Source organism: Leptosomus discolor, chromosome 8 (genome assembly GCF_034619465.1).
Source record: "Leptosomus discolor isolate bLepDis1 chromosome 8, bLepDis1.hap2, whole genome shotgun sequence".
Lineage (NCBI taxonomy): Eukaryota > Metazoa > Chordata > Aves > Leptosomiformes > Leptosomidae > Leptosomus > Leptosomus discolor.
This window is the reverse complement of record NC_141398.1, coordinates 2,003,300-2,016,266: the sequence shown is the minus strand read 5'-3', so window position 1 is coordinate 2,016,266 and position 12,967 is coordinate 2,003,300.

The following is a 12,967-nucleotide window of genomic DNA, read 5'->3' as shown; positions in this document are numbered from 1 at the left end:
GGCCTGTGGCTAGCGGTGGTCCCCAGGGGTCAGTACTGGGTCCGGTCTCGTTCAACATACTCATCTGGGACGCGGATGAAGGGACAGAGTGCGCCCCCAGCAAGGCTGGGAGGAGTGGCTGGGAAGTGTTTACCCGTTAAACAGAAAACCACCACACCCCTCACGCCAAGGCGAAAGCTTGGCTTATCACAGTTCGGTATCATCGATATTTCTTCTGTACCAAAGGTAAAAAATACTTTTTTACAAATATGCTGAAAAAAACCTCTTGATGTTCAGAAAACTCTGGAATTAATGAATAAAGTCAGTGTCCGTATTCGTGATTATCAGTGGCTCTTTGTTCGTTGTTATCTCATTTGTTCTACGCCACCTTGATTTACAACTTTCCCTTGTTTGTTTTCTGTCAGAAATGTGCTGAGAGGGGTGTCTGTGTGTACCTAGGGAAAACATTCAACAAAAACCTTCAAAGAGAGGTGAGGTACTCTGAAACTAAATGATTCTATTCCAAGTTTGCTACCGGTATGATAGGATAAGTAAAAGAATGTTTTTGAGAAAAAATCCCAAAACATCATAGTAATTATTCCACATGTCCACCATGTTTTGTTCTAATTTTGACACACATATGTAAAGACCTTAAAATTTCAGTTTTAATTCTGTTGCAGAGCAGATTTGTAAGAGTGGGATATTTGTGCCTGAGGAAAGGCAGAACTTTGTAACGCTAATGTTACGCTCTCCTGAAAAGACATTTAATGAATAAGTGATGGAATAGTACGAATGAGTGATGGCATAATACAAATACTTGGTAATTTTTTTTAATTCAGGTTTCGCGTCTGCTTTCACATATTGTAGGACATATGGCAAAGACTGAATTGGAAATCCACTGTCTTTAGGAAGCACTGCAAGTAATTGACATCCTGCTCCTTTTTTTAATCTCAGCATTTCAGTTTTACAGCTGATATACATTCCTTAAAAAAAAAAAAAATCAACCATGGCACAAATGTACTGGCATGGACGAGCCGTTGAGTTACTGCACATGATCTATGTTTTCCTCTGGGACCAGCAGATTTATGTCTGAATCCTCCCTCCTGTTGTGCCTTAAGCAGGTGATACTCCAGTGTGAACAGTCCATTTTCTGCCTCACTTCTCCCTCCATGGTATCCTGGAGAAGTCAATGATGCGCATATTTTCCAAGTCCCAAGCCCAATTAAAGATTTGCAACACTTTGCAGAATAAAGATTCATCTGATGTTAAATGATGGGCTCAGCTAATTGGAAATGAGGCACGTGAGCAGTCTGGGACTGTTGGAAGTGGAGCTTCAGGTGAGGACAGCATAACAGATCTAGCAAGGTGTGGGGCTGGGGCAGGCTGACGCAGGAGTAATTAGTTTCCCACAGAGAAATTTATGTCAACGGACTTTGGTATGTACAAAGCATGAGCAGAAGGCCGTTATTTTGGCCTTCAATTTTCACTAATTTTTGTTTCTGTGTGGGAGTTTGTGGAGCACGGGGATTCTTGCCCAATTTAGCAGCATTCTTGAAGGATCAAAGCTGAATTATTGGACTCCGGTTTTATGCAGCTGGAGACCTCTACCTGTGGGGTGGTGTAGGATACTCTTCAGAGCTGGAGTGCTAGTTAACCTGCTGCGGTTCCACTGTGTACCGAAAGGTTTGTGTTGGTTTATGCAGCTCTGTTCCATTAAAAGCCAGCCTGGAACAGTTCTTTTTCAAAAACATGAGTTCAAAAGCTTTCCCGTTACCGACGAGTACGTTCATGCTTTGCCTCGTCCTCACTAGCCAGCAGACAAAACTGGGAAAAAAACCCAGTGCCACGAAGTTTGTCGCTTTTGAGAGATTGAGGCTTTTTTTTCCTGGGGTCTCCCCACGACTGTTTGCAGGTACAGAGTGATCTCGAGGGTACCAGGGCCCTTCCATTGAAGTGACGAAACCCAGTGATGTGGGGGATTTCCGTTCCCTGTCACCGAGCCCGCCTCTGCCGTGCCCCCATCCCTTATTTTGCGCCTGCAGCAGTTGTGGCCAAACTGTGTCCTGTGACATCTCAGGGCAAAGAGGAAGGTGTCTGCCAGTTTTAGAGTCCAAAGGGCTTCGGTCTTTACTCTTCAGTCCATCTGCTGGTGAGCCTGCACAGCCGTGTTTGGGTGACAGGGGACGTGTATTCCGGGATTTATTAAAATGGGAGTTTCGGTCAGTGCTTTAGCTCAGCTCTCTGGTTATTCCTGCTAATCCAGCAGTAAGGATTTCTAGTGTAGGTGTCCTTTGTAACCTGCTGCCTCTGAGAGCTGAAATAAACTATTTATCAGTGAAACTGGGCAGAATTACATTCAGTAAGAGGAAGAAGATTTAGGGTTTTGTTTGATTTTCTGAGTTGTGTGGATAGTTTCACCTTGCCTATTAAAAATCTGATTTAAGCAAATGACCCGTTTCCAACGCAGACTTGGGTGTTAGCATAAAAGCAGTCTTGATTCTTGCTTGCTTTTTTTTTTTTTTTTGCCAGAATTTATGTAGAAACTAATTCTCAGACGTTATCAGACTGTGCCAAATTTGTGGCTGCTTGATCCAGCTGAAGATAATGCACAGTGTTTGTTGTGGCAGCTACTTGTTCCTCTGACATTCTTCTCTGAAATGGTAATTTCTTCTCTTTTAGAGATAAGAGTAATGGAAATGGATTTACCCCTTTTGTCCTTCATTAATAATTTTTGCTGAGCTGTCATTACATGTATGTTCTCGTAGCGTAGGCGTAGTTACCTGGGTAGGGAGTACGTGTGTATCCGCGTGTGAAAACTTATTTATAACAATTCCAGGTAATCCGAATGCATTTGCTAGCTGGGCATAATTTTCTGCCTCCTTTTAATCTGCAATTTGAATCTTTTTTCCAAGGACGGAGTTTTTGGAAAATTATTTTCCAAGACCCAGAGATAATTTTAAGACACCGGGTGTCTCCCCTCCCCCTCCCCCCTTTTTTTTTTTTTTTCCTTGTTTTTTCTCTGGAGGCCTGTGTCCTTGTAATCCGCTGAGTGGTTCTGTCTCGCCCATGCTGACCTGCCCGCTCCTTTCTTCTCCTGCCAGGTGGATTTCTTGCCAAGGTGTTTGTGTGAGGAAGCAAAGAACTCCTTTCCTGGGAAGGGGGTGGCGGGTGGGCAGCAGCCGGTAACTTTGAGGTGGCTACCAGTGTTTCCATGTAGCAGGCCAAGACTCGGGCTGGAGGGCAGCACCGCGTTCCGCTCTCCTGGAGGAAAACGGGAGCTTCCCTCCGCTCCGCTTTCCCCATGTGCTCCTCCTTTCCCGTGAGGGCAGCGCAAGGCTGTAGCGGCAGGATTCCTGCCCTGGGGAACTCGCTCAGGTGCAGAGAGGCAGGGGAGACACATCTAAGGCCTGTGAGGCCACGAACTTTTGTGCACCGAGGTAGAACCGCGAGCTTGTCGTGAGATGAGTCCCGAGGGAGAGATGGAGTTTGGGGGGACCCAGAACGTCGGTGGGGATGGCCCGCGGGGCCCATTGGTTTGTTGTCATCCTTGTGGGGAGGTGAATTGCTTTTATTCCCAGGGCGTCTCTCGGAAGGCCAAGTTTACCCTGAGCAGTAACTGGAGTTTTGGACCAGCCCTTCCGTGGTTTCGCTGTGTTAGTGACGATGCCAGGCTCCTGTGGGATGTGCTGAGGGTTCAGGAGATGCGATGTAAGGCTGGTACAACAAACGTAGCCAGCAAAGGGTGATCTTTGCCGCTCCTCCTTGGAATCTGCAGCAGGAGGCTGCAAGGAAAAGGTCGCTGTGTGTAATGGCACGTACAAGGGTTGCAGCTGAGGGTCGAAAAAAGTTCTGTACGTGAGGCTTCAAGCTCTACTTCTTCTTCTTCTTATTTTTTTTTTTGTTTTCCTGTTGCTTTTACTTCTCGACCTGTTTCTTCCCACACTTCTTTACACCAGGCACTGCCCCTCTGTTGTCTTAATCCAAGTGGTATCCGTAGAGGGGATCAGTGGGATGTCCCTTGTTCATTTATCTGCTGAATATTTGCCAGGTTGGCTGCTGGGAGCTGCCAGGACCCTTTTTTTTTTTTCTTTTTAGCTTCACCAGTGTCAGGCAAATGGCCTGGCCACCCAGCAGCTACGATAAATCTCGTTTGATCTCTTCCCAAAAGAACAGAACTGGATGTCTTAGGAAGGCGTGGGGCAGCTCCTCATGCCCGTGATGAAAGCCACAGTAGCTGCTCAGTGGATTAAAGAAACTGAGGACTCCGGTATCCTATGACCTTGTAAACCAGCAAAGCTTATACAGAGTGTGTCACACTGGCAGCATCTGCTCACGACTGGCAGAACTGGACAGGTGACAGAGCAGGTTTCAGTCACTTGTAAGGAAAACGCGAGCTGAAGCGTCACTTTAATATGCACGGTAGCTACAATCTGGCACCGGGGACTTAATGAACTTTCTAGGCGTCTCTTCTGTGAAGGACGTACATCACAGACCAGCGCTTTCCCCTGCCGCTTCCACTAACGCTCCTTTTCCCATTACACTCCCGTGACTTTGTGACAGGCAGCAGGAGAAGTCACACAGGCGTGTGAGCTTTGTGTGGGCTAGTGGAATTTTCAGGGTGTGAAACAGGGAGTGTGGGGGGAAAAGAGAGGGTCCTTTTGTGAAAAGGTTCAGCTTAACTTCTGCGGCTGCCTGCCGATTCGGTAGGAGAGGGTGCCTGCTGATCCTTTAGCCTGAAGAACATTTAGCACGTAAGGGACTTTAATGAGTTAGGCTGAGCCGAAAGGAATTTTGCAATTTGCGCTGAAATTGGTTCATCTTATTCATTGGGTTTAAAACCTCCTGTTGATATTATAGGCGATCCTTTTCCTAGTTGGCATTTTAAGTGAATTTAAGGCAAGTGCCTCCTTCAGGCAGAGACACTCTGAAGTAGATCAGGAACGGCGCAGCGTGGATGGCGCCTCGGGTTCATCAGCGGCTTCACCCGGGGAGTGTCACCTCCGGCCACACGCAAGCGGCTCAGCAGTCACCTCCTTTCAGCTCTGCTGCCTCTAGGGATGCTGGAGATGATGCGGCGAGAAACTTGGTCCTGCTGCAGCATAAACCTGCGGTTTCATTGTGATCTGCAGGTAACTGGGGGGAGAACTGGGTTTTGGCCCGCAGGCGGTTTCTGTCTGTGTTATCTGCTTTTCAGTGGTGTGGCTGGTCTTATCCTGCTGCCTTGAAGCAACTGTAAGGCAGCTTGTCTTTGATAACGAAGGAAGGCTATGCTGGATTTCCTTGACTGGATTTTAACCGGTGATTTGACAGGTGCTTTCTAATGCAAGATCTCACTTTGAGTATCTGTGCCTACATCTGGTTTGGCTTTCGGGGAATAAAATCACCACCTGTCTCTCCCATAGTCCCAGCTATTTTCAGTGAGAATATTGACAGAACCCTGTCTGCGGGAAAGGGTCTGATCCCAGCAGGATTTACGTGATAAGCACAGTGTGGAAACAGGTGAACATACATTTGAAAAGTCTGAAGTTCTGTCGATAGGTACAATTTGCTTTTTCTATTCGCATTTCCCCTCGTTGCCTCGATGAGAAGGTGCATTCCTGTGCTCCCTGGGAAATGTCTTATTGTCTTTTCAGCATTATCTAGGAAGCACTGTTCTTTGTGTCGAAGCACCTGCAGTCATGTAATGGTGAAATGCATCTCCTTGTAATGGCTCCTCGTCGGGTCACTGTGAGAAAGGTAATTTTGTAAGGCCTCTCTCAAAACCCCCAGCTGTTTTGTCGCGTCTGAGGAGTGAAGGTTGATGATGGCAAATGGATGCTGCAAAGAATTCTAAAAGCAGCTGGACTTTTTAGCAAAGGGAAGTTCATGTCCCTTCCCTTCCCCCCCTCCGGCCGATGTACCTCGACTCTCGGCGGTAACGCCGGGGTTAGTCACGCAAATACCCTTCCCAAGCACCAGCGCTCCCGGGTGGTCCCGCTGGTGAGCGAGCTGGAGCGTGTGGGTCGGGGTTGATTGGGTTGTATGGGCTTGTGTATCCCTGCCCTCGAGTCGCTCATCCAAGAGCCGGTTGCTGAGCGTGCCGGTCTAGTTCGTGCTCGTTGTTCGCCTTTGGGCTTCTGCCCATCTTGACCTCAGTGATGTCTTTTCTGGCTGCCACCTGGCGGCTCCTGTCTCCTTGGTGAACTCTGTCCAGGCTCCTTGTTTCCCTCATGCCTGGGTCAATCCCAGTGTCTCCACATCCTGCTGCATTCATTTCGATAGTATATGAGGTCGCTTTCTTTGGGGGGGGAGGATGGTTCCACTGTAAGATGCGCGAGTAAGGTCAGAGTTGGCCTTTGCTGCCAAGGTTTGCATCGAAACTGGGTTCTGTTTCACGTCCTCTTAGTTAATTTGCGTGGTTGAAACGTAGTTGTTCACCTGAGCTGAAGCAAGAGGTTGCTCTGAAACGTTCCTTGTGCCAGCAGGACTTTGATCGATGAACCAGGAATTAACAGCTCCTGTAGGTTTTAAAACTCCTCACTGCCCCTGCTCTGCAAGTGACTTGTCTGTTTGATACCCTAACGATGGTTTTGTCTAGTGCTCCCTTAAACTGCTCGGTTGTCTGCACAGCGTGAAGTTGGGTAGATTCAGAGAACGTGCTGCCTTACCTAAAAACCTCAAAAAGCAAAGTCTTTGGGGTTTTTGGGGAGTAATCCTGAGTATTATTCTTATGGTATGGTTTGGAAGATCTGATAATTTGTGTGGATTTGGCAGCGCAGCCTTTGGCAGTGTGGTTCCTTAGTGCAGATCTTTGCATATTTGGGTATTCTTCTGAATTCTCCTGCACAACATGCAACAAAATGTTAAATGATTATTTTTTTTAAAAAACAAACAAACAAAAAAAGCAGCCCTAAGGCTGAAAAACGAAGTGTTCTGGGTTATTAGAAAGTCCTCCTTCTGATTGAAAATAAAAATAAATCTACAGGCGACACTGCTTCTGGAATTGGTGTGCAGCATCCCAAGGTAGCCAAGAGCCAGTCCGTTGTGTATGCGATGAGGTTAAATGAGACCCCACCGTAACGTGACCGAACTGAACGCGAGTTCTCAGACGCGGTGGGCCAGGATGGCTCAGCTGGCGTTGAAGCCCCGTGGTACGGTACGTGGGTGCCGTTTGCAGCGGGTAGATTGACCTGAAGCAGTGCGCAATGCCACCGTGGGAGCTGCACGAAGGTTCTGGCAGGCAGCAAGAAAGAAATACTTTCCTGAGAGAGCAAACAAGATGTGCATTGTAACAGCAAACTTTGGTAAGGTGGAAACTGGGGATAATTCCTTATGGTGCTATGGAAAATGCTGTGGTTGCTGAACAGCTGATAAACATTATTATTATTATTATTATTACTACTATGAAATTATGGTAAATGTTTGGCCGCAGTGCTTCCCAAAAGTGGCACATTCGATGTTCTAGTGTTAGGGACTCGTTGCCTGCTACACTCGGTGGAGATAGTTCTAACTGGGCATTTGCATGACACGGTTTGTTTCAAATGTTCCCTGCCGCGTGTGTGAGTAATTTATTTCAGCAGCTGGAGAACGCACTTGAGCCTGCAGTGGGCACTGATCCGTAATTTTCCATTTCCTTGCCTGCTGATGGCATTGAAAGGCTTTGAATCGTTGACGGCAGTCGCTGTTCCTGCTGGGGGAGGTGGAATAACGTTCTGCTGTAGGCTCAGCCGGATCCCTGTAGTGCACCCGGCTGCTTTCGGTATGTCTCTGAATAAATGGGCAGATCTGGACAAGGCAGACCCGTGCAAACTCGTCATTATCTGCACCGCAGGGGGTGCTGTCAGCGGCGTTGTCCCAGAACCCCATGGCCGGGTGCTGTGGCTCGTGGGAACGAAGGTAAAACCGCAGCACGAACCAGACCGCCTGTGCCCCGGGGTGTTTGCAGAGAACAACAAGTTGCATCGGAGGTAGGGGGATGACCCTCTGTCGGTCAAAAAGGCTGCTGTGAAGGGGGTGGTCTCACAATGTCACGCAGCCTTTGTGTTTCCTTCGTGTGGGAGCGCGTAGCGTGTCTTCCTCGGGGTCCCTTGTAGCCTTTGCCCCACCTGGCAGAAACTAGAGAGGGGAGGAGGAGCTGCCTTCTTACTTGAGACAAATAACACCTCCTTTGCCCTTTTTGGAAGGCTTTATTTCCGTAAGTAGCTGCGTTCAGTGACGTTCTCCTCTCGGGACAGCGGACGTGCCGCTGTCTCGCGCGTTGAGTGCCGGCAGTGGTTCGTTGTGCCCCTTGCCCGCGGTCCCGCTCCGCGGGAGGATAGCATCCCTTTGAGAGGAGCGGTGAAACCGGAGGTGACTGGGGATTATTTCACAAAAGCTGATCTGAAGCAAGCTCCTACGGAGGTACTAATGGGTGGTTCTGGAAAGGAGCTGGGTCGGGGCTCTGGTGGCTGCAGTCCCCTGAAGGCTGCGTCGAGCGGGCGGGCTCCGTTGCAGGCTGGCTCCTCCTGCGTCACAGCGCTGCTGATGCTGGCGCCTTCCAGGTGTTCTGGTGTCCTCGCGTGGAACACCGAGTTCCCGTCAATCTTTCCAAGGGGTGGCTTTGTGAGGTGTAGCTGCTGGTGGTGGTCGCTGCTTTTTTTTTTTTACATTTACCGTGTTCTGAAATGTCCAGGCAGGAGTTTATGTTCCAGAGTTTCGTTGGACACTTCTCAGCCCTGCCTTTTCGGTTTTTGCAAGGTGCTTCACAATAAAATGACTAAAATACTTGCTCCCTCACCCAGCTGAAAAAAGAAAGCCGTCGTCAAGCCGGCACTTTTTGACATTTTGAAAATCTGTGGCGTACAGAGCTGCAAAATGTGGGTGGCCAGAACAGAAGAAAGAATACTTTGCTGTAAGTAGAGCCACTTTACCGGGGGCCTTCACATAGTTCAGCTGTTAAAACCTGCCCCAGTAAGATGAATGGACTCTAAGTCTGACTTGATCTATGACATCACTTGTGCCTGGTACGAGGTACGCGTCGTTAACGCAACTCATCTTTTCTTACTGCTTGTGTTTGTCACCCTCTGCTTGCGTTGCCAACGTTTGTCTCCAGTTGAAAGAGTGTTTTAGCAGAGGCAGGGAGCGAAGGGTTCGTGCCGAGAGAGGCCCTCGCAGCGGGGAGCACCCGGCGGGGTTAGGGCCTCGTGGCCGCAGCGGGCCGGCGGCGGCTGCCTTCTCCTCTCTGGCGTTCTCGCGTGGTGGCAGCTGAGGAGAAGGAGCGGACGGTGGGAATGCTCCGTGGTGGGAGTGACGGGTTTGGGGGTGCGTGGAGCCTCCGAGGGTGCAAATCCATTACAAGTAACTGCAGTGATTCAGGGTGGTTGTGCCCATCCTCTTCCTCTGTGGCAGTTACTCGCCCTTTCAGCGTGACTTTCACCTCAGCGTTAACGCTTCAGCTGGGGGACGTTTTACACTACGTTTCCCAACAACGCTTATGTGTAGCTGACACCCGAATATCCTCCAGCTCAATCACAAACTGTAGCGTCGTCGTCAGTCCTCCGGCATGAGGAGGTCATAAGCCATCGATCTGGCATCAAAAGGACAAAGTACCTTATTGTACAAAACTGCATAATACGGTATGAAACTGTGTATTATTAATTATTTCCATATCGAGGCCTTATTATTTCATTAACTCTCTGACCTGTTCTGCCAGGTGTTGTTGTTTCAGCAGAAATGTTTAGCATTGTTCAAAATTGTTCTCGATATTGAAATGCGTTTCTGCGTTGGTTTATTGTACGCAAAGGGAGTTTCTTTCAGTATTTTTAGTAGGGACTGGGTTTTTCTTGCAGTTCTTTCTGATAATATTACCCTGCCTACTTGTACCACCGACACCTGCTGAAGCTTTGTGGTTTAACAAACAAGACTTCTTGCTAAGTATCAGCAAAAAGTGGAGGTTTGCTTGAAGTTACCCCTTTAGCAAGGCAAACAAAATAAAATTGTTACAGTTTGGGACTCAAAATTCCTCCACTGCAAAGCAGAATTTCCCTTTCAAAAGCTGCTGTTCTAATTCTACAAGTCACGGTTTCTGAGCAGGTTCATTACTTGTGCGACATGGCTTTTCCCATCAATATTGCTTAGATTATGCTAATTAACAGAATATAATACTTTGCATATAAGAGATGTAAGGTGGCACTGATGTATCATTACTTAGGGCGGTGTAGATTATGCTGATAAAAACTGCAAGAACGTTTTATGTCTCAGGGCGCCAGGAGAATGAAGTGCTGGATCACTGGATGCTTGCTTGTTTCTGGAGGGGAAAAAAGAATCTCAAAAATGCTTTAATTCGGGAAGGTGAACAAGTACCTGAGTTTCCTTGGTGCTGAAGCCCGCTGGTTTTTCTAAGCAGTAAGTGCCACTAGTATGTTCACTACTGCAGTGGTTTGGTGTTTGTTTCTTTTTTACCTTTGCCCCATGAGGACGCTTATAAACTTCTAAACGATAGTAGTAAATGAGCGACGTGATTTTGCAGCACGTGCAGGCCCGTGTCTAAGCCCGCAGGCTGGCTGTGGAGCTAATGGCACCGCTCCGTTTCCCACGCGACAGGCGTGCCCTTGGCTGGGTGGCTGATGGTAGCCTGCATCTCGCTGCTGAGTGGGAGAGGGAGGTGTGGTGGGGTGAGCGGGACACCCGCAATCTGGCAGCTGGGTAACCCCAGATGCGGGCCCCGCGTATCGCGAGCGTGAATCAGCAAGGTGGAAATCTTCCTGGCAAAACGATTAAAGGAGGAAGAGAGAACTTGAAAAGTACTTGGCACCTTCTGAAGGCGGCTGTGGATAAACCGCGGTTATCTCAGCAGTAATTCACAAGTTCCCTGTCTTCTCTGAGCGTAGGGTTTTCTGAGCCTTAACAAACAAGGTGGGAGAGACGGAGGAAGGAAGCATGAGAAATACAGGTACATTGTTCTAAAGACAGCGTTGTATCTTTAAGCTTAATTAAACTCTGCATTTAGTGGCGCTGCTCTGCTAGGAACGATGTAGGGACAGCTAACATATGTTCCCGTTTAATGGGGTTTCCGTGGAAAACTGCTTTGTGTGAGCTCCAGACCACCGTGCGTTTGCTAGTCCAGAAATAAATGAACTGTCTTGCGCTGGGATTCGTTATCCTGCAGATCACTGCAACTGGGAGGGAAGATACGAGGCTCCAATGCACTTTCTGACTGACCGAAAAACCCTCTGAATCAATTCATTTTTTTAGGCTAGGCTTTGTTGATTTTCCTCATTATCAGCGGCCTGCTAGGGTGCTGTGTTTATTTGTTTAAATTAACGTGCAAATTTTGCTTAAAGTAGTTTGAGTTCGAATAGTTCAAAGACCAACATTCACCCCAGTGAATCCTGGCCAGTCTTAGGCCCATCTAGAAGGAAAATAACACACACCCCTGTGTCCTGAAACCCCTTATTTGGGAGGAATTAATGGTTACTCAGTCTTTTTTGGTTTAAAACAAATGAAAACCCTACCCCAGAGGCTACACAGCTGCTTACTTGCTTACTGATTTGGGGGAAGAAATGTCAATGGAAGGGGTGTTAAAATAGTTCTTGAAACTGCCACTGCTGTTGTTCACAGAAATATTTTTCAACTATTTTTTTCTCTTTAGGGCACGGTTGGATTAAATGTTTCAAACAAGTGATTTAGTTCAGACAGATCTGACACTTACCTCAATTGTTTCTTTCCCTGCCTTTTCCTTGCAAATTAGTTGTAATTAAATAGGAATTAAAAGGACTTCTATTTGTTTTCTGCCTGGACATGCTCTTCATCAGAACTTGAATGCTAACTCGCACCTACTGTTTTTCTTGCCTTCTAAAGGAAAAGTATTTGGCAGTCCTAGAAACTGAATTAACTAATTAGTCCTAGAAACTATTTGACAAGGCACAGGCGGTGGCAATTGTATATTTCTCCACAAGGACCCACCTCTGTCTTGGGCCTTACCGCTGTTGGGAGGAGAAGGTAGCTGTCTCTTTGGCCTTCCCATTCATGGCTTCTTTAGCAAGCTTGCCAGCTGATTCCCCAATTATTTCCAAGTTTGATGACGATTTTTGTCATGTTAGCACTTGTACACGGGCATTTAAATGTAGTGAGCTCAGCAGTCTTGCTTCAAATAGATTTTTGAGCTCTCCTGCTGTCTTGTACAGATGTTGGGAACCTATAACGTGGGCTTCATGTATTTTTTACATTATATATATTGCCCAGGGGTTGGAAGGAAACGACAAGGATACCTCTCAAAGGAGTCAGACACAGAACCAGCATACCGTGTGTGATTGCTCCGCTGTTTTTCGGATAGCTAGGCGCTGCAAACGGCCTTTTCCACTGAGCGCAGCATTGGCTGAAACAAGGTTAGGGAGCTGATGAGGCAATTTGCGATCAATGGAGAGAAAGTAGGATACTGAGCTTCAGTGAACCCTCAGACAGTTGTGGATCGGCTGTGCAGAGACTTGGAGGAAACCTACAGCAGCTTTTAGCCCGCTGGCTGCGTACGGAGAGCTCAGCGCAGTGGTTAAGCCGTTGGCGGCTTCTGCAGGTTGCATTAGGCCTCGTGTCCGTCCAAGTCGTCTTCGCCTTGCCGGGATCAACGCAAAGGTGGCCGTGTCTCCTGTAGCACTCGTCTCAAAACGGGCGGAGGGGGTGGAATGAAGGGAGCGGGTCTGCTGCTGCCCCCGTGCAGGATGGGGCAACCCTCGGCTGTTGCAGCTGGATGTCGCTAGAGCGGCACTGTAAGTATTTATCCCTTGAGCTACGCGGTGGATTCTGGCTCTCTGGGAGATGGGGAGGGAAGGTAAGTGCTGCTGCCGTTGTAATTGGGTTGGGGTTTTTCGTCAGCCTTGGATTTAAGATAGCGGTGACCTGAGCCTTGTGTTGGAAATACCTGATCGAGTGCAGTAAGGCTTAATTTACACCTTATCGTTTAATCAGCGTGTGATTATAAAGTCACTTAAATCAGGAGTCTCTTTCTTCACAATGTCTGAGAAACCACAGCCCC